Raw genomic sequence first — 21,392 nt, forward strand, 5'->3', positions numbered from 1 at the left:
GCCTCTCAAATTGTTGTTCTCAACCGCAAGTAGAAAATTCTGGAGAAGGCGGAGACGTCATGACATCAGATGCACTGCGTCAGGAGAAACCTAATTGATGCAGGTTGACTCTAATGAGAATAGCAGGTTACATGTGTACTGAGGGAACAACACGTAATAACAAGTTGATATACTCCACAAATTTAGACTGGCTCCACTAAAGCAGAAATCTTAATGAAACTGACTCTGAACTTTACATAACTTCAACTACTGCTGAAATACACTTTTTAGAGTGCACAACATTTCAACACAAGAATGACAGTAGATCATAATGATAAGAATTAGGTGTTGTTTTGCATATAAAACCCCTCATAGACCCAGTGATCAGTGTGGATGAAGCCCACTGTGTAACCTGCCCACCATCAACATCTGTGTGGCTGTTACCAGTCATTTTAATCAAATCTTTACCAATTGTGTACGTGTAGTAATGAACATGTATGTTATGTGTACGTGGTTACTGTATGTGTCACCGCCTGTCTTCAAAAGGACACACAGAGCATTTTGAGTCACTCCACTAAAAGGACACAGGCCATTTACTAGTTGATTGATGACAAGAACACAACTACAAATCCATTAGACAGAAGTCAGTCAGTGAAGCTAAAACTTCCTGATAAAACAGGAAGTAGACCAAAGATCAAAGGTGAAGCACAGATGATGTACACAGAGTTCATGTATGGTACTAACTCAGTGTTACTGCTTATAGTGCTTTTTTCCTCGCGCTCTTTCTGCTGATTGCCACTGAGACCACAGCACTGAATGTACACAGACGAGTATTTAATGATGTGAGTCCACGTCCGAGCAGGACACAACTCCATCTGTTGTCCACTCCTCGCTGTCGCAGCTCCCACAGAGGTCCCAGCATCAGCATGACTCACATGAAGCCACAGCGCTCAGACTGACTCCAGGTTTTTATGTGAGTTCAACAAGTCCACAGTAAGAACTGGAGCTCATGTTTCAGAGAGCAGTGAATGAGCTCGCTGTGTGTGGACCCTGTAAATAAAACACCAACATGAGCAGAGGATATCCAGTTGCTTCATAAAATGTGGTAAAACAACAGAATCAGGAAATACCTTTCAAACCAGGCACACCTAAACTACTGTCCTCAACAGCAGATGGTGAGCGCCGCGAGGGGCAAGAGGCGGGGAATAACAACAGAGTCGGAAAAATATAGCAAAGCGGATATTAGACCTGAGAGAGGGGCACCCAAACAGCTGCTGATGGTAGACGTCAGCCTGACCTACTAAACTACAAAACCCACAAAGGCAGTGCAGTGCTGCCAGGCTGTGTGGCTGTTCACCACCACGTACAGACCAAATAACTGCTCCTAAATACACAAAAGACAAACAAGCACGAGCATGTCTTTTCTTCCTCGTAGAAATCTGTTCTTACTTTGTCTGTTTGGACCTTTAGGCTGCGTAACGTCCCTGCGTACAGTCCAGGCTTTGCTGTCATTGGACAGCCGGGAGACCCATGATTCAAACGTCCACGGATAAAACAGCATGAACAGTTAGTAAAGTGAGCCACATCTACAGCCTCACAGTCATCATGTCTGAGATCTGTTATTTTCTCTCATTTCCTGTTTTATTTTGTAATCTGTGTCGCTCTTCCACTTTGCCCTCTGTGCCAGGCCAACGTGGGCGTTCCAGTTCTCCTGGGAATGTTCCTCATGTTGACGTTGTTTTGCCATCTCTGCATGGATGTGTTAGAGACACTGAAAGTAAAAAAGGACAAAGAATTTCAAACAGTGTGGGTGAGGAGGGTGAAACTCACAGAAATGCTTTTGAAGATTAACTTTATAAATTCATGAGAAGAACAAACTTTTCATTTACAAGAAAAATGTGTCAAAAGGAGAAAAACTGAAATTTGAATTGAATTTTAGTCTCTGTGATGTAAGGAGCTCTCTGATTGGTTGGACAGACACGGGCTGGTTGCCTGTTTGTGTTCATAGCTTTGCTGCTAACATGTGTGTGTTTGTACAAACGCTGCTCAGACTCAGGATTTAAACTCCGCCCAGCACAGATGTTAGAAGAATGAAGCGACCTGTTCCAAGTCTCTGATGAGACCTTCAGCCTGTTTCTTTCTGTTGGTCTTCGATCTCCTCTATGAGCTCCTTCAGGCGTCTCCCAGACTCCTGAACACCTTCTGCTTTCTCTCTGTCTGCAGCATCTTTATTTGTCTTCACCGACTCTTTGATCTCCTGAATCGTCAGTCGTCTCTTCTGGATCATCTGCTGAATCCCAGCCTGTCGTCTCCAGCTCTGCCTTCTTTCCTTCATATTCTTCTCTCAGAGGAACAAACTCGTGATACAGAGCAGAGCACACAGACACGTGTCTGGTCAGTCTTACAGAACAGCTCCAGATGTTTCTTGTGCTTCTTACACATCTTGTCTTCCAGGTTCTCCACAGCATCAATCAGCTGATGTCCTCCCAGACCTTTCTTTGTCAGATGAGGCTCCAGGTGAGTCTGACAGTAGGAGGTCAGACACACCAGGTGGGACTTCAGGGCCTTCAGCCTGGTTCCAGACAGACGTCACAGGGAACCTCTCCTGGTTTGGCAGCTTGTTGCTCTGAGCTTTCTGCTGAGCTTCACGTCTGCACTGAGCAACCATCTCAGAGAACAAAGTGTCAACCCTCAGCTGAGGTCTACTGTAGAAAGTTCACATGGGACACTGATGCCTCTGACTCATGTCCCAGTGCTGAGTGGGACAGTGTCTGCAGTCTCTGCTGGGACCAACAGTCTCTGACTGACAGAAAGCTGAACCATGACTGAGCTGGACAGAGACAAGAAAACAGTTTATTATCAAGTTGTTGAATTTAGAAGATGGTGAGGAACGATACGAGATCATTATCCTTCATATGACGTTGCATCTTTAAAGTATGAGGATACAGTTATATTTTATATATATATATATACTAGGGGTGCAACGATACTCATATCAATATTGAACCGTTCGATACAGGGCTTTCAGTTCGGTACGCATATGTATCGAACAATACAAAAGTTTTAATTTATTTTATCAACTTTCCTTCTGACGATGCTGTCTGTGATGAGCGCTCAGTGGATCTGCGCTCGACTACTCCACCTAGGCTGCACAAGCTAGCGAGACAGAAGCTAAGCTCCTTGCAACATGGCAAATTGACCCTCCCCCACCCTCATTCAGATCAGGGGCCCGTTCTTCATACGTCGCTTACTACATCCAAGATCAAATGACACATCCAAGACCAAATCATCGCGCTAACTCTGAGCTCGCTATTCCGGTTCCCCGAACACACCTGCTGTTGACGATTTGTACAGCTGGATGAAATAATGTGAGATCACTGGGTGTCATAAAAGGGGCTACGCATCGATAGTAGAAACATTGATCGGCAACCCTCTGATTGGTCGGCGAAAATGTCGAAGGAGAGCGCTCGGTATTTTTCGGCAGCAGAGCAAGAACTCCTGAGTGAGGGATTTCAGGAGTTTCAGAGTTTAATCAGAACGCAAGGCTGCAAAAGCAAGGAGAGAGGGCTGGCAGAAAGTTGCTGACAAATTAAACTCGTAAGTAATTTAATAATAACAATAATAATAATAATATATGTATGTGTATGTATGTGTATGTGCATGGATGTGTATATATATATATATGTGTGTATATATACATACATATATATATATAAAAAACACCCAGCACGCCCCTGCGGGCGGTTTATCCTTCAAGCTCGGGTCCTCTACCAGAGGCCTGGGAGCTTGAGGGTCCTGCGCAGTATCTTAGCTGTTCCCAGGACTGCGCTCTTCTGGACAGAGATCTCCGATGTTGTTCCCGGGATCTGCTGGAGCCACTCGCCTAGCTTGGGAGTCACCGCACCTAGTGCTCCGATTACCACGGGGACCACCGTTACCTTCACCCTCCACATCCTCTCGAGCTCTTCTCTGAGCCCTTGGTATTTCTCCAGCTTCTCGTGTTCCTTCTTCCTGATATTGCTGTCATTCGGAACCGCTACATCGATCACTACGGCCGTCTGCTTCTGTTTGTCTACCACCACTATGTCCGGTTGGTTAGCCACCACCATTTTGTCCGTCTGTATCTGGAAGTCCCACAGGATCTTAGCTCGGTCATTCTCCACCACCCTTGGGGGCATCTCCCATTTTGACCTCGGGACTTCCAGGTTATACTCGGCACAGATGTTCCTGTACACTATGCCGGCCACTTGGTTATAGCGTTCCATGTATGCCTTGCCTGCTAGCATCTTGCACCCTGCTGTTATGTGCTGGATTGTCTCTGGGGCATCTTTACACAGCCTGCACCTGGGGTCTTGCCTGGTGTGATAGACCCCAGCCTCTATGGATCTTGTGCTCAGAGCTTGTTCTTGTGCTGCCATGATTAGTGCCTCTGTGCTGTCTTTCAGTCCAGCTTTGTCCAGCCACTGGTAGGATTTCTGGATATCAGCCACCTCCTCTATCTGCCGGTGGTACATACCGTGCAGGGGCCTGTCCTTCCATGATGGTTCCTCGTCTCCCTCCTCTTTCTTGGGTTTCTGCTGCCTGAGGTATTCACTGAGCACTCGGTCAGTTGGGGCCATCTTCCTAATGTATTCTTGGATGTTCGTTGTCTCATCCTGGACTGTGGTGCTGACACTCACCAGTCCCCGGCCCCCTTCCTTCCGCTTAGCGTACAGCCTCAGGGTGCTGGACTTGGGGTGAAACCCTCCATGCATGGTCAGGAGCTTTCTTGTCTTTATGTCAGTGGCTTCTATCTCCTCCTTTGGCCAGCCTATTACCCCAGCAGGGTACCTGATCACGGGCAGGGCGTACGTGTTGATGGCCCGGATCTTGTTCTTACCATTCAGCTGACTCCTCAGGACTTGCCTGACCCTCTGCAGGTACTTGGTGGTTGCAGCTTTTCTAGCGGCCTCTTCATGGTTCCCATTTGCCTGCGGGATCCCCAGGTACTTGTAACTGTCCTCTATGTCTGCAATGTTGCCTTCTGGTAGTTCAATCCCCTCAGTTCTGACTACCTTCCCTCTCTTTGTTACCATCCGACTACACTTCTCCAGTCCGAACGACATTCCAATGTCATTGCTGTATAGCCTGGTAGTGTGGATCAGTGAATCGATGTCTCGTTCACTCTTGGCATACAGCTTGATGTCATCCATGTACAGGAGGTGGCTGACAACTGCTCCGTTCCGTACTCGGTATCCGTAGCCAGTCTTGTTAATGATCTCACTGAGGGGGTTCAGGCCTATGCAGAACAGCAGTGGGGACAGAGCATCTCCTTGGTAGATCCCGCACTTGATGGTGACTTGTGCTATGGGCTTGGAGTTGGCCTCTAGTGTTGTACGCCACATCCCCATTGAGTTCCTGATGAAGGCTCTTAGGGTCCCATTGATCTTGTACAATTCTAGGCATTCCAGTATCCAGCTGTGGGGCATTGAGTCATAGGCCTTCTTGTAATCAATCCAGGCAGTGCACAGGTTGGTCAGTCTGGTCTTGCAGTCTTGGCTGATTGTTCTGTCTACCAGTAGCTGGTGTTTTGCGCCTCTGGTATTCTTGCCAATTCCTTTCTGTGTCCCGCTCATGTATTGACCCATGTGCCTGTTCATCTTAGCCGATATGATGCCTGACAGGAGCTTCCATGTAGTACTGAGGCAGGTTATTGGTCGGTAGTTGGAGGGGACCGCTCCCTTCTTGGGGTCCTTGGGGATCAGGACCGTCCGGCCTTCAGTTAGCCATTCCGGGTGTCTCTCGTTAACTAGCAGCTGGTTCATTTGTGCTGCCAGACGCTCGTGGAGTGCAGTCAGCTTCTTCAGCCAGTAGGTGTGAACCATGTCGGGCCCAACTCTTCATACTGGAGACCCTTTCTTGGATATCTGCCACTGTGATATATATATGTATATATATATAAATATGTATGTATATATATATATATATATATATATATATATACATACATATTTATATATATATATATATATACATACATATTTATATATATATATATATATATATATATACATATATATAAAAATATGTATGTATATATATATATATATATATATATATATTGGGGTGCAGCGATACACAAAATTCACGGTTCAGTTCGGTTCGATACTTTGGTGTCACGGTTCGATATTTTTTCGATACAAAAAAAATGTTTATGCCTTTTTAATTTGTCATTTATTAAAATTATAAATATATATTTTAACTCAAAGGTACAGTTTTTAAATTTAACCCTAACCCTTGTGCGTGTTTTTTATTTTGACAGCGAATGCGCACCTGCGGACCACTTATGTGCAGCCCTGGTTATTTAGCTCGTCATATCGCAGCCACAGAAATTCTTTTGTCCATGAAACCATAAAGCTGCACTTTCTTTTTGCCTTATAGTCTGATTTGTCATAACTTCTCCGTTTTGCGGTAAGCTTTTCTTTGGCTGTCACTTCTTCACCCTGACCTGTCTTATTTGGCTCAGCAGAACTAAAATATATATACTGCTGCTTTTACACACGGACTCACATAAGCTCAGCGATTCTCTGCGCGATCAACCTCTCACATGTTTAAGCTTGCTGCGGGAGATTTCACTTGTCATGTTTGCATAGTAAGCTAACGATTAATAAGACGATGTCAAAGGAATTGGTGCACAAAATATCATCACTCACAGATCAGTGCTGTCGCTCTCTATACACAGTTCGCACGATTGCAAAGTGAAAGCAAAAAACAAGCGCAAATTCAAACGCGATTTCAATATGTCACATATTGACAGTGGCTCACCGATGCCAATGACATAATTACCCAGCTACATTTCTGAAAGAATGCAAAAGCATTGACATATATTTTTCCTACAATAGCCCGACGGGCAGGGAAGAGAAAGATTTTGGTAGCCTGACTGAAAAAAATCGCTAGCTCCGGGACGTCGGGCTAGCGATATTGCGAGCCCTGTATCTGATTGAGGAATCCCTCATCTTTGGAAAAGAGAGTTTATTACAGAGAAATGTCTCTTTCCAAAATAAAAGCTATACTATCCGCTTCTTCTGGGCTATATTCTCAGCAGCATAAGGAGAATCACGTGCTAACAGCTGTCTAAATGACTCGGCTAAAGTTAGTAGCATGCTTGTTGTTTTTGTCTTTGCACTAGGATGATGTCGGCGTAAATGTGCAGTCATATTCGTTGTGTTCCCACTAGTGCTTTCAGGTTGATCTCGTTGAAATGACCTTGATTGGTAATTTTTTGATTGGTAATTTTATTTCAACATGTGAACAATATACAAGTACATTTAGAAAAGAAATAAGAGAAAGAAAAAATACTATACAAATTACATACAAAAAACCATTCTGATTAATTTACATGTTGAAAGGGAGTGGGAAGAAGTATACACTTATTTAATCCCACCCCTTTGCCATAAATTATCAGTGAATATTTAGTCAGCTTCCTTACTGATATAATTTGTAATAAAAATAGTGAACAGATTTCTGATATACTATATACTATAATATCACATCATGAATTTTTTGTTTGTTTGTTTGTTTTTAAATAGAGACATTCACTTAATTTAAATATTTTCCTTTTCTTTATAGATCGAGAAGATCATATTTTTATAACTCTTTTTGAACAGTTTTATGTTTGGACATTGCTTTAATTCCATATTCAGTTTGTTCCATAGTTTCACTCCTTGAACAGAAACACAAAAGCCTTTTCTTGTAGTACGTACCTTCATTGTTTTGAAGTTACAAAAACCCCTTAAATTATAACTTCCTTCTTTCAAAAAAAACATACTCTGAATATTACCTGGCAGTTCTTTATTTTTTGCTTTGAATAGAATTTGTGCTGTTTGGAATTTCACTATATCGTCAATTTTCAATATTTCAGACTGCAAAAATAGTGAGTTTGTATGTTCCCTATAACCTGCATTGTGGATGATTCGAATTGCTTTTTTTTGAAGAGTAAAAAGTGAATGTAATGTGGTTTTATAGTTATTGCCCCAGACCTCTGCACAATAGCTTAAGTATGGTGAAACCAGTGAACAGTAGAGAATATGAAGTGATGTTCTGTCGAATACCTGTTTTGCCTTGTTTAGTACTGCAATGCTTCGTGATACTTTGGAATGAATATATCTTACGTGAGCTCTCCAGTTAAGTTTTTCATCTGTTATTACCCCCAGAAATTTATTTTCACTGACTCTTTCAATATCAACACCATTTATTTGAATCTTTGCATTTGTATTTAAACTACTATTTCCAAATAACATAAGTTTAGATTTATTCAAATTTAATGATCATTTGTTTTTATCAAGCCAGAACTTCACTTTACTTATTTCATATCCTCCAATAAATTCTGCAGATCATCACCAGAGCAAAATATGTTTGTATCGTCAGCAAAGAGAACCATTTTTAATACTTTGGACACTTTACAGATGTCGTTAATGTACAAGTTGAAGAATTTTGGACCCAAAACTGACCCTTGGGGTACACCACAAGCAATGTCCATACATAAGGAGCAACCACCATTTATTTTCACAAACTGCTTTCTGTCACTTGAATAACTCCGGACCCAATCTAAAACTACCCCTCTGACACCATAACGTTCCAGTTTTCTTATTAATATATCATGATCTATAGTGTCAAATGCCTTTGTCAAGTCTCTGAATAACCCAGCCACATATTTGTGATGTATTCTATTGAATCTAATAGTGCAGATGATGTTGATCTGCTTGATCTGAATCCGTACTGACTCTCGGTGAGTAGTTTATGTTTATCTATAAATTTTTCCAGTCTGTTTTTAAACAGTTTTTCAAGAACTTTTGAGAATTGAGGTAGTAAAGAGACAGGCCTGTAGTTTGTGAAATGGTGTTTGTTCCCAGATTTGTATAGAGGTATAACTTTTGCTATTTTCATTCTGTCTGGAAATCGACCAGTTTGAAATGATAAATTACAGATGTATGTAAATGGTTTTATAATAGCCTCAATGACTCTTTTAACCACTATCATATCAATATCATTACAATCCAAAGATTTGTGATTTTTACATTTTTTGACAATTTCAAGAACTTCATTTTCATCAACGGCTGTGAGAAACATAGAATATGGATTTCTGTCAATCAGTGTATCGGGTTTTTCCTGTGCTTTCCCAGGATGAGTGATTGTTCTTGCTAAATTTGGTCCAGCAGTTACAAAGAATTCATTGAGACTATTTGCCACAACATCCATATTGTATTCTTCATGGTCATTACAAATGAAATACTTGTAGTTCTTTTGTCCAGTCCCACATTTTATAACACTGTTCAGGATTTCCCATAATCTTTTATTATTATTTCTATTTATATCTAATTGCTTCTTATAGTATTCCTTTTTACTAAATCTAAGTATATTAGTTAACCTATTTTTATATCTTTTGTATCTGATTTCAGCATCTTTAGTTCTCGTTCTTAAGAACTCTCTGTATAGAGCATTTTTCTTTATACATGCATTTTGCAGACCTTTTGTTATCCATGGACAGTCCATATATTTATGTTTCTACTATATTGCTTTATTGGACAGTTGGTATTGTACAGTAATGTAAATATTCTAAGGAATTTATTATAAGCACTATTAACGTCCTGTTCCTGATATACTTCACCCCAGTTTTCCTTCAATAAATCTTTTTTAAATGCATTCATTCTTTCTTCTGTTCTTACTCGTCTGTACTCTTTTTTACTGTCCATTTTATTGATCTTGTAATTCCTATCATAGATTGTAAAAATTGGCAGATGGTCACTTATGTCGTTAATCAGGAGTCCACTTACAGTCTTATTTTCAATGTCATTTGTAAAAACGTTGTCTATGAGAGTTGCACAATGTGATGTAATCCTGGTAGGTCTAGTAATTTTAGGGAATAGGTTCATACAGTGCATTGTGTTTATAAATTCCTCAGTGGTTTTATGTTTATTTGGGTTTGGCAAATCAATATTGAAGTCTCCACAAATGAAAACTTTTTTGCGAGCCATTTCAATAAATGTTTCTTCTATCCAGTCTTTAAATGTCTCAATACAACTACCCGGAGCTCTGTATATACAGCTAATGATTACATTTTTACTTTTTTCTTTACAAATTTCAACTGTAATACATTCTAGTACATTATCAATCACCATCGTCATCTTTTCCACCACATTAAATTTCAAGGATTTGTCCACATACAAGGCCACTCCTCCTCCTCCTTTGTTTCGCCTAGTTATAAATGTGAATTCATAACCCTCCAGTTCAAAGTCTGTTCCTTTTTCCATATTGATCCAAGTTTCTGATAAGGCAATGACACTAAATGGATGTGAAAACTGGTTAAGATATTCTTTGATATGACTAAAATTAGCATAGAGACTTCTACAGTTAAAGTGGATAATTGATAATTTATTCTCAGTTTTAATCCTCTGATTGTAGTCTTTATTTGTATAGTAGCAGCAATTGTTATTGTTAGATGAGAAAAAGTTGTTGTCTGGATCTATTTCAAATTCAAATTCAAATTCAAATTTTATTTGTCACGTACACAGTCATACACAGTACGATATGTAGTGAAATGCTTGGACAACTGCTCGTGACCTAAAGAAAACAAAAAAGGAAAAGGCTATGAATAAGATAGGAAATAAATATGAAAAATTAAAAAGGGTAAATTTAACTAGGAAGGAATAAAATATAAATTAAAGTTGAAAATAAAATAACTGTACAACAAAATACACAATACACAATATAGAACTATATAAGAATGTATGAAGAAATCTAAATATAAATAAATATATACACAATAACAGCAGCTGTACAAGTATTAACCGGAAATGAAGAATATAGTGACCAGTGTTGTGCAAAACCAAAGTCCAGAAAGTCCAGTGTGTGTGTAAGAACCATATGTGTGGGTCAGTACTGTGTGGTGGTGTGATTGAGAGACCGTATCGCCTGCGGGAAGAAGCTCCTCCTCAGTCTCTCTGTGTTGGTCTTCAGGGAGCGGAATCGCTTTCCTGACCTCAGCAGAGAGAACAGTCTGTTGTTGGGATGGCTGAGGTCCTTCACCATCTTCCTGGCCTTGGTCCAGCACCGCCTGCTGTAGATTGAGTGCAGGTCAGGGAGCTCGGAGCGGATGGTGCGCTCAGCTGACCGCACAACCCTCTGTAGAGCTCGTCTGTCCTGCATGGTGCTGTTCCCGAACCAGGTTAAGATGTTTCCCGCCAGGATGCTCTCTATGGTGCACGAGTAAAAGTTCCTGAGCACCTTGGAGGGCAGTTGGAAGTCTCTCAAGCGTCTGAGGTGGTAGAGACGCTGTCGGGCCTTTTTCACCACGGTGTTGATGTGACAGGACCATGACAGGTCCTGCGTGATGTGAACTCCGAGGTATTTGAAGCTGTCCACTCTCTCCACTGGGCACTCGTTGATGACGGGGGTCTGGTAGTTCCTCTCCTGCTTAGTGCTGAAGTCCACTATCAGCTCCTTTGTCTTACTGACGTTTAGAAGGAGGTTGTTCCTCTGGCACCAGTTCTCCAGATTCCTAATCTCCTTCAGGTAGGCCGTCTCGTTGTTATCAGAGATCAGGCCCACCACGACGGTGTCGTCAGCAAACTTGATGATGGTGGTGGAGCTGGTAGTGGCCACACAGTCATATGTGTACAAAGAGTACAGCAGGGGGCTCAGAACACACCCCTGGGGGGCTCCAGTGCTGAGAGTGGTGGAGGCTGAGACATGTCCGCCCATCCTTACTGCCTGCGGTCTGCCAGTTAGGAAGTTGGAGATCCACTGACACATAGATGAGCTGAGTCCCAGATGCTCCAGCTTGGTGGTGAGTGTGGAGGGAATTATGGTGTTAAATGCAGAGCTGTAGTCTATGAAGAGCATTTTAACATAATTCCCCCTTCTAGTGTCCAAGTGAGTGAGTGATGTGTGGAGGAGATGAGAGATGGCATCGTCTGTGGAACGATTTGGACGGTAAGCGAACTGTAGTGGGTCCAGTGTGTCTGGTAGTGAAGAAATGATGAAGTCTCTGACCAGGCGTTCAAAGCACTTCATCACTACTGAGGTGAGGGCTACAGGGCGATAGTCATTGAGAGAAGCAGGGTGGGGTTTCTTCGGGACAGGAACAATGATGGACTCTTTGAAGCATGTGGGGATCACCGACTGAGATAAAGAGATGTTGAATATCTCAGTGAACACAGGAGCTAGCTGGTATGCGCAGTCTCTGAGGATACGACCTGGGATGCCGTCTGGTCCTGCTGCTTTCCTGGTGTTCACTCTCTTGAAGGCTCTCCTTACTTCATGCTCGGAGATGACGGGCACGTTTCCGGTGCTGGCAGTATCTTCCTGTCTGCAGCCGTTAGCGCCGCTAACACTAGCATTGTTGGAGTCCTTAGCTGCAGCCTCGAAGCGAGCATAGAAAGTGTTCAGCTCGTCTGCCAGAGTCACGGCCGCGTTCGTCATACCGGTTGTTGGTGCTTTATAGTCCGTTATTGTCCTTAGTCCCCGCCACAGGCTCCTAGAGTCACTCTGTTGGAGTTGTGACTCTAGTTTCCTCCCGTAGCGCTGCTTCGCCTCTTTCACCGCCCTCCGCACGTTATATGACGCGGCTTTGTACGGGTCCATGTCCCCCGTCGTGAGTCCCGTGTTGTAGGCAGCGGTGCGGGATCTCAGAGCGTCGCGGATGGTTTTATCCACCCACGGCTTCTGGTTGGGAAACGTTGTGATAGTCTTTGTCTCCACGGTATCATCCGCTAGTTTCCCGATGAATCCCACAACCGCTTCCGTAAACACGTTGACGTCATCGTCGGAGCTGTTTCTGAACATGCCCCAGTCTGCGTCATCAAGTGCGTCCTGTAACGCGGCCACCGATTGATCCGTCCAGCGCGCGACCTTCCTCTGAACCGGAACTTCCTGTTTCAGCCTTTGTTTGTATTTTGGCATGAGGAAGATGGCGGCGTGATCAGATTTGCCAAACGGGGGGCGGGATTGTGCCTTGTAGCCGTCCTTGACCGTAGTGTAGCAGTGGTCCAGTGTCCTTTCACCCCTGGTGGGGCAGGTGATGTGTTGATAAAAGTTCGGCGCTGCACGTTTGAGGTTGGCGCTATTAAAGTCCCCCGTCACAATAAGCGCAGCGTCCCGGTGTTGTGTCTGGTGCTGTGTGAGTGCCTCATGCAGCTCGCATAAGGCGGTGACCGTGTCCGCTTGTGGTGGAATATAAACGGCACTTATAATGACCGATGTAAATTCCCGAGGTAGATAAAAAGGACGACACATGATGGACAGTAGTTCCAGATTTGGTGTGCAGGAGCGTGTGAGAGGAACAACGTTCGCACTGTTGCACCAGTTGTTGTTCACCATTAAACACACGCCGCCTCCCCTTGACTTCCCCGAGTCCCGTGTCCTGTCCATGCGGTGAACCGAGAAGAACTCGGCCCGCTGGATGGCGTGGTCCGGCACCGCTGGGTTCAGCCATGTCTCGGTGAAGCAGAGGAGATTGCAGTCCCGAATGTCTCTCTGGAACTTTACCCTGGCCCTGAGGTCGTCAAGCTTGTTCTCCAGTGACTGGACGTTGGCGAGCAGGATGCTAGGCAGAGGTGTGCGGTGTGCACGAGCTCTCAGCCTGTTCCTGACGCCGGCTCGCTTCCCTCTAGGCCGCCGCCGCTTCCCTTTGTTCTCCCTCGAGATTTCACTCGGCCAGCTCGGATCCGGAGTTAAAAACTTCGAATTGTGAGTACATTGTATACCAATAGAAACAAGAGTGTCACTGTCATACCTAATATACCCAATGGTGATGATTTTGCCGATTTAGAAACGCTGAAAACTAACTTAAAAAACAAAGACAAAGAAAAAGTGGTCGGAGCAGTCGTGACGGCAGCCGACCTCACCGGCGCCATCTTTCATATTCCAAGTCATGTGTATTGTGATCCATATAGTTAAATGTTTTCAGTTCCAATTGATCATATTCTGCAACTGTCTGACTGATGCAGCTGATTCTTCCAGATGTATCTGAGTTCTTCCTTCCAGTGTGTGTCATAAGTGAGTGTGTGGTTGTCTGTTACCTTGTTTGCCATCCAGATCGTGTTGCTCACTGATATTTTTCGAGATCCGCCATATTTTTAATGGTCAGAACTTTGGCTTCCTCTGGTGATCCGTTTAGTTTAATGAATATTTTGCAGTTCGTCGTCCAAGTGCTTTGGATTTTTCCCAGCTTCTTAAGGTGTCGCGCTTTTTTGGCTATTTCAGCGTTGTGTTTGGTTAGATGTTCATTGATAAAGACATTAGATCCTTTTAATTTTCTTCCTTGTTTCAGCAGCGTAATCTTGTGCTTTCGATTTACAAACCTTAATATAATAGCCGGTATGTTGCCGTTCCTCCTGGGAAGAGGGTGGCATGCTTCGACAGAGTTACAGTCCAGGGCGTCCTTAACGCCACAACACGGCAAATCTCCGTTAACGAGCTACCGCCGATCGCCCCGTGCATGGGGCTGGACGGCCAACACGTTAACAAGCTAACTGCGCTAACACGCTAGTTCCCACCCATGTAATTGAGCATTGCATGGCACATCCAACATACTGTTTTACTTTAGTCCATGACTCGCTTACCTTCAGGGTCATACGTCACATGAAAACCAAAATAATTCCAAACACCAGATCTGAATGAGAGTGGGGGAGGTTCAATTCGCCATGTTGCAACGAGCTTAGCTTCTGTCTCGCTAGCTTGTGCAGCCTAGGTGGAGTAGTCGAGCACAGATCCACTGAGCGCTCAACACAGACAGCATCGTCAGAAGGAAAGTTGATAAAATAAATTAAAACTTTTGTATTGTTTGATACATATGCGTACCGAACCGAAAGCACTGTATCGAACGGTTCAATATCGATATGAGTATCGTTGCACCCCTACTGCACACCATCATCAGAGACAGGCAGAGTCTGAGCTTTTATCACACAACACTTTTTTACATCTCTAAAACATTTGATTCACTGCTGCCTAAAATGTAGCAGTCAGCCTACGTCCCTGCCTGTGCGGCGCTGGGTCATGTGATCAGGACACCTGGTCGAGGTGGTCAAGGACTAGAAAAGTTTTGCCTTTACAGATTAGAAAGAGTTTCACTGGTTTACTTATTTTCCACCCTGATTTACGAATAAATTCTTTACAAATCCTACCATGTGGATTCATGGATTTTTTTTCACATTCTGTCTCTCACAGTTGAAGTGTACCTCTGGTGCAAATTACTGACCTCTGTCATCATTTTAGGTGGGGGAACTTGCACAATCGGTGGCTGACTAAATACTTTTTTGCCCCACTGTATGTATGTATATATATATATGTGTGTATGTATATATATGTGTGTGTGTGTGTGTATGTGTATGTATATATATATATATATATATATATATAATGTGATGCTTTTTAAATGTGGGGCAGTTTTCTCCTGCTGTGTTTGTGTGCGGGTGCAGATGTGGCGGATAAAGTCAGGCTAATTCCTCACACACTCGTTGCTGTTCTCCATCTGCTGACGGTTTTATTTCTGTCTGATGGAAAACAGAAAGGCAGGCAGCAGATGGACACAGCAACCTTTCAGCTCATCAGAAAAGCGGGTCGGAGTTTAAAAACACGTGTTTCATACTGAATTTGACACTTTGATTTATGGACACGTGACAGTGACACACTCAGCAGGTTTGTATGGATCTCAGTGTCACTGATGTTCCTTCACTCTGTGGGGAGCACACATTGATGTATTAGAATAAACCTTCCTCCACGTTGCTGTTGGAGCCAAAGGTGAACATATTTAACTGACATAAATGCTCATCAATTAAAAACTGCATTCTGTATTTGCTCGTGACACCGGGGGCAGAGACAGACCCATCTGCATCCACAGACTGCACACGAGCATCACACAGACTCCGGCTAATTAGTGCTCAGTAACATCCAATTAAAATTCAAGAATGTCACTCACCAAAACTGGAGCTCAGACTTGTTGGATGTTTGTTGGTAGCCTACAATTAACTGCAACACATCTCATCTTATTTTAGTCTCAGCGGTGGATGTGACACCCTGCAGGAGCTGCAAGTCACAGCATTAATCTTCCTTTATTCATCCTCAGATATTTACTGCTTCAGATCTCCATCATGGTTTCCAATAAAATATTTAATATTGTATGAATTTCTAACAGTGTCCTTGCTGAGTTGAACCTGAAACTCTGATCTTCTTCTTGCTGTCACTTCCAGGTTCTGCAGTTTTGCTGTGTAGGCGGTGCTGTCACGTGTCAGGTAACAATCAGGCTGCAGTTTGATTTATATTCATATGATAACTCTGTAGCATGAAAACGCCTCAGAGCAAACAGCAACAATGGTGATTGGCTGGTCTGCATGAATCAGGATGTCATCATTGTGGACCGCTGTGTGGCAGGCAGGAAATGAAGATCCAGGTGACTTCCTTCTTGAGTTATCACAGTTCAGCTTTACATGTAATAAATCTGAAATATTTTAAATATTTCAGATTTTTCTTCAGTATTCTTATGAAAGTTATCTGCACATTTATGGGTGAAGAACAAGGAAACTTTCAGCTTCTTCTGATTGGTTTAAATGAGCCTCACAGTGGCGCTGATGGAGACGTCATCTGGTACTGAGATAGTCCAGCTCGTGGACCACCGTCGTGACCCTGCCGCCTCCAGAGGTCAGGACCTGCATTCATGAAGGAGAGCATTGTGTTGTTTAGAGGAAGTGGCGTCACCTCATTCATTCTTCTTATCACGATCCTTTCAGGGTGGCGAGGCTTGAACGACAGCGGCCCGCAATGGCCGTCAAACCTGAGCTGCCATTCTTTGAAACACAATATAAACTTCCTGTGTTGAGGCAGCGCGGTGGGGCCTCGACACCCACGGTAAACTGGAGCGGCATGCTCACATTACTGTTTCAGTAGACCTTTAAATCCTTCAGCAGCGGCAGAGGACAGAACCGAGTGCAGAGAAAAGGCCGAGGAGGGAAGATGGATGTGACGGATGAAAGGAAGTGCCTCTCCCTGCTGGGGCCCCTTCTGCTCTGAAACTGGCTCCTATCACACGATCTTTCCCACCACAGCATCCTGCATCCAGAGCTCATTCAAAGACAAACTGCGTGTTTAGGTAAGGCCCCCACCCCACCCTGCCAGCTTCCTTTGCATTTTAACAGCAGAGACTCAGAATCAGCCGTAAAATGTGGCTGCTTACTTTGAAAGGTGACAGAAGTTTCTGTTCAGTGTCTCTGGGTCAGAGCTAACCTTTGCCCCGCCCACTAACCTGAACAGCTAAGCGACTAACAAACATCTACCTTAATAAAAAGATCAAAGGTCACCCTCGTATCAAATCAGGACTTTGTGTCCATGTTTTCTGTCTGATCTGGTTCATGTGGGTTGCTGAGATCCCGGGTCAGAGTGGGCTCGTGTTCCCAGTGTGTCGCCCACAGTGACTGCTGCCTGCTCCAGTCCATCCGCAATACAACATTCACAGTTGCATCCCTAAGCGTCCTCAGTCACATGGGCCTGAAGCCGGTCTGCTAGGAAAAAACGGACGTTCCTGACTGGTTGTGAGTGGGTGCTGGTTGTTGCTAGCTTAAATTAGTTGCAAAGAAGCTGCACCAAAAGCCTGCTGGTCACCGCCACAGTCGCTCATAGCTTGTGTGGAACTCACCAAGTCAACCTTTGGAAAGAAACCAAAAGCTGCACTTGTGAAACATGTAGTGTCTCCACTTCTCAGTGAGCTGTTAGGGACTGTGCGTCTGCCCAAAGCAATCAGACACAATGCAGACGCCGCTCTGCAACTTCAACTAGCAGCCGCCAGCAAACACTCCCCAACTGCTCTGTGAGTCTCAGTCACACCAACTTATCTAAAGCCGGTGTGACTGAGGTCTAAGTGTCAGCCTTTGGCTCGGGGTAGAAACATCTAGAAACGCTTCCAGCTGTAATTAGTTTTTGTCTTCGTCTCGCTGTAACAAACGAATTAGGTCTGTGCACAGGATGAAACATCTGAAAAGGGATACCGCCGCAGAAGTCCCTTTAACTGGCATTATTTCTAATGACCAGCAGGGGGCGACACTTGTGTGTACATGATAATCGTTTGTTTTCAGGATCTTCTTCTTAGTTTAAGAGAAATCTCGTCTGTCATCATGTCTCATTTTGAAAAGACTGACTCTGTGTGATGCATTTAGAGAAGTCTGTCAAATCTAAATCATGTAAACTGACTCTGGTTCCCTCCCATCACCTCGTCTATCTCAAACATCTTTAATAACACTCGTATATATTTCTAAATCTCAGCGTAATAAACTGACTTCCTTTTAAGTCAGCCTGGAAGGATGAGTGGGTATTGCTCGCCAGCAGAGAAGGATATGAAGACTTAACCTCGTAACCTTCACAGTTCAAAATCATTTCCAGGCCGCGCAGCTCCACAGAGCCTCCGCTTCCCAGTCCAAACAAACACAGCGGCTTCTAAACTTCACGAGTTAAAAATGTCTCCTGTCACAATGTTTCACAATTGTTTTATTCATTTAAAGCTTTGTTTTCAATACAGACGTAATGAATCCACGGCAGCGTCAATAAAAATCACATTTAACAGGATAAAGTCTGAGTGGACAGAGAGATCGGTCATCACTGTGATGTGTTCACAGCTGACATTACACACAGGAGTTATTCTCAATATCAGAGATCTGATCAATCTAAATGTTGAATAAAACCATAAATGACTTATTCTGATTGATTCTCAGAGGACTTTCTCAGGGGTTTAAGGACTTATCACACGTCTAATTGAATTTGTTCATAAAAAGTCATTTTATGGACGTAACCGTGTCCTTTTTTGGCTTTTGTGAAACTTTTTTAACCTTGACTTGTGGACCTGCTGTAACGTGAAGCTCCACACTGTGGGTTACTAAAGTCTGCACCAGCCTGAGGCTCGGGTGCAGTCGGCGTTCATCATGGCGTCTGGTATTGTTGTGTTGCTCGTGTGACACGAAAACACCTCGTTAGCGTTCAGTAACCTTTAAAACATGGAAGCAGTCCGTGATGGACGGTTCTTCCAGTTTTCCCAGCAGAGAATAATCAGCTAGATCATGCTGACTGTTTCCTCTACCTGTTGCTCGTAGGTGGATAATTAGCAGGAAACGGTGAACACGCTCAGATATTTCTGGATGGCTGAGTTTTATAACTCTGCACCGAGTCCTCCGATGACTCCAGCGTTCCCGTCAGATTCCAGTTTTAGCCGGACTCTGCTGCTGGCAGCGGGAAGGCTTCGGCTCTGACTGACAGCCGGCCTCATTAGCGATCGGCGAGCTGTCAGCAGCAGCTGCAGCTCGTCTACTGACAGGTAATCGCACCTGCCGACACTCTGAGCTCGCGCGCTAACGAGGCTTCTCGTTTCGTGTTTGCAGCACAAACCACGGCAGCTCCAGGTGAGAGCTCTCGTTCCACCTCAGGAGCAAATTAAAACTCCTGAGAGCTGCCGAGCTCTCTGAGGACGGTGGATACTGCCCCACCTGCGTATACGCCGCATACCTGCACACTAGGGGTGCAACAATACACAAAATTCACGGTTCGATACTTTGGTGTCACGGTTCGATATTTTTTCGATACAAAAAAAATGTTCATGCTTTTTTAATTTGTCATTTATTAAAATTATAAATATATATTTTAACTCATAAGTACCGTTTTTAAATTTAATGTTGCTGAAACAACAAAATAATAAAATAAATCTATCTGCTGGAGAAATCCCTCATCTTTGGAAAAGAGAGTTTATTACAGAGAAATGTCTCTTTCCAAAATAAAAGCTCTACTATACGCTTCTTCTGGGCTATATTCTCAGCAGCATGTTAAACATATCAGGTCCCCATAAGGAGAATCCTGTGCTAACGGCTGTCTAAATGACTCGGGTAAAGTTTGTAGCATGCTTGTTGTTTTTGTCTTTGCATTAGGATGATGTCGGAGTAAATGTGCAGTCATGTTCGTTGTGTTCCCACTAGTGCTGTCAGCGTTAATCTGAAATGACCTTAACGCCACAACACGGCAAATCTCAGTTAACGAGCTACCGCGGATCGCCCTGTGCATGGGGCTGGACGGCCAACACGTTAACGAGCTAACTGCGCTAACACACTAGCTCCCACCCATGTAATTGAGCATTGCATGGCACATCCAACATACTGTTTTACTTTAGTCCATGACTCGCTTACCTTCAGGGTCATACGTCACATGAAAACCAAAATAGTTCCAAACGCCAGATCTGAATGAGAGTGGGGGAGGTTCAATTCGCCATGTTGCAACGAGCTTAGCTTCTGTCTCGCTAGCTTGTGCAGCCTAGGTGGAGTAGTCGAGCACAGATCCACTGAGCGCTCAACACAGACAGCATCGTCAGAAGGAAAGTTGATAAAATAAATTAAAACTTTTGTATTGTTTGATACATATGCGTACCGAACCGAAAGCACTGTATCGAACGGTTCAATATCGATATGAGTATCGTTGCACCCCTACTGCACACCATCATCAGAGACAGGCAGAGTCTGAGCTTTTATCACACAACACTTTTTTACATCTCTAAAACATTTGATTCACTGCTGCCTAAAATGTAGCAGTCAGCCTACGTCCCTGCCTGTGCGGCGCTGGGTCATGTGATCAGGACACCTGGTCGAGGTGGTCAAGGACTAGAAAAGTTTTGCCTTTACAGATTAGAAAGAGTTTCACTGGTTTTATGATTCTTCCACAGCTTTAAATCCATTGCAGCCGGCAGGATCTGGCCCGATGGTTCCTGACTCGGTCTCTTCGGCTGACCTTGACTCTCCTCTGAAGACAGAGCAGTCTCACGCCTTTTTGGGAATTAGTTCAAAGTTTGGATAGAGGGTGTGTTCGAGCAGAAACTCCTTCCTGTTCTCCGGCCGATCCTTTCAACCGTGCCGATTCCCGGCTCTTTGCGTGCCAGGCCCTTTCCGGCCGGGAGTCTGGGGTGTGTTTTTAGCAGGCACGCTGCCGCTGACTTACACCGCTGGTCACTGTGTTAGGGGAAGGGAAGGATTGGCATTTCCCCTCTGAGCCGTCCTCACACAGCCTGAGACACAAAGCTCTGACAATCAGAATCAGGGTCAGACATCAGCGAGGCCGATGAGGATGATTTAATCGTCTCTGTGACAAATAAACCAAACTGAAAGCACGTAAACATCCAGAGCTCTGCAGGAAGGACGCAGCAGACTGTGCCTGAGAAGGCATCCAACTCAGCATAAACAGGAATCCTTCATTTCTAACGTTCCCTCTCAGAGTAATCTTCACTTTCTCACTTTGTTTATTTAAGGGGGAAATCACCTCATTTGGATATAATTCAAAAAGCAAATAAAACTAAACTGAACTAGATAACAGATTATTTGATACGTGATGTCTCCGCTCTGCCCGAGACTCCAGGGAGTCTA

At 43.9% G+C, this 21,392-nt stretch overlaps 1 long non-coding RNA gene across 1 annotated transcript; it reads right to left on the reverse strand.

Moving 5' to 3' along the window:
• Window positions 1-554: 554 nt before the first annotated feature.
• On the reverse strand, window positions 555-16,066 carry LOC145430542 (uncharacterized). The gene is made up of 2 exons (XR_013911124.1): window positions 15,935-16,066; window positions 555-2,809 (listed from the first exon to the last, which is right to left on the reverse strand). It is a non-coding gene; the product is annotated as an uncharacterized LOC145430542 (long non-coding RNA).
• Window positions 16,067-21,392: the final 5,326 nt, after the last annotated feature.

Source organism: Astatotilapia calliptera, chromosome 8 (assembly GCF_964374335.1).
Source record: "Astatotilapia calliptera chromosome 8, fAstCal68.1, whole genome shotgun sequence".
NCBI classification, from domain to species: Eukaryota; Metazoa; Chordata; class Actinopteri; order Cichliformes; family Cichlidae; genus Astatotilapia; species Astatotilapia calliptera.